Source organism: Cariama cristata, unplaced genomic scaffold (genome assembly GCF_000690535.1).
Source record: "Cariama cristata isolate BGI_N322 unplaced genomic scaffold, ASM69053v1 scaffold1400, whole genome shotgun sequence".
Classification (NCBI taxonomy): domain Eukaryota; kingdom Metazoa; phylum Chordata; class Aves; order Cariamiformes; family Cariamidae; genus Cariama; species Cariama cristata.
The window spans coordinates 32,192-32,906 of record NW_009593853.1 but is presented as its reverse complement, the minus strand read 5'-3'; positions in this window follow the sequence as shown (position 1 = coordinate 32,906).

The following is a 715-nucleotide window of genomic DNA, read 5'->3' as shown; positions in this document are numbered from 1 at the left end:
CCCCGCCGCCCCGGGGGGCCGGGGGAGCCGGTCTAAATCCTTCCTCTGAGCCTCACTCTGGAGGCCGAAACCTCTCGCAGGCTGGCTGCCCGGACCCGGGAGCTTCTCACCGCGCTTTCATGCGAGAGCAAAGGTTCCCCGGGAAAGCACCCTCAGCGTCTTCCTCCTCCTCCTCACCTGCCCCCTGCAGATGTTACGTGGCGGGGAGCACATCTGTTCTGCAGCTGAAGACGGCGTGGATGTGCAAAGAGCCCCACGGACCGCCTGCGAGTCCGTGCTTTTCTCCGCCCGACTGCATAGCAGTAAGTGAAACACCTGAGGCTTCGAATGTGTTTGCTCTCGGCTTTGAAACTTCTGCTCGCGCCGGCTGTGTGCGGCGCTGTTCCTTCCAGGTACCTGTGCTCGGGGGAGGTAGGAGAAGGCTGCGATTTCCCCCTGTGCCGTGGAGGCTGCCTCCGATGCGAAGCCTGGTGACTTCCAAGACTGCGGCGTGCCGTCGGATTTATCAGGAGTTGCGGGCTTTCTTCCGTCCGAGGAAGAGGAAGATGCCTTTTCTGCGAGAAAGGAAGCTGTTTATCATGAGGATGGAAGGTACATCACTTAGCCCGTGAGCCCCAGGCACTCTGGGAATCTGCGTATAGGTATAAAGCTGATGAGACCCATCTCTGGTGCCATACCCGTGGGAAGCTCCCTACGACGATGCCCGGGTACCGGC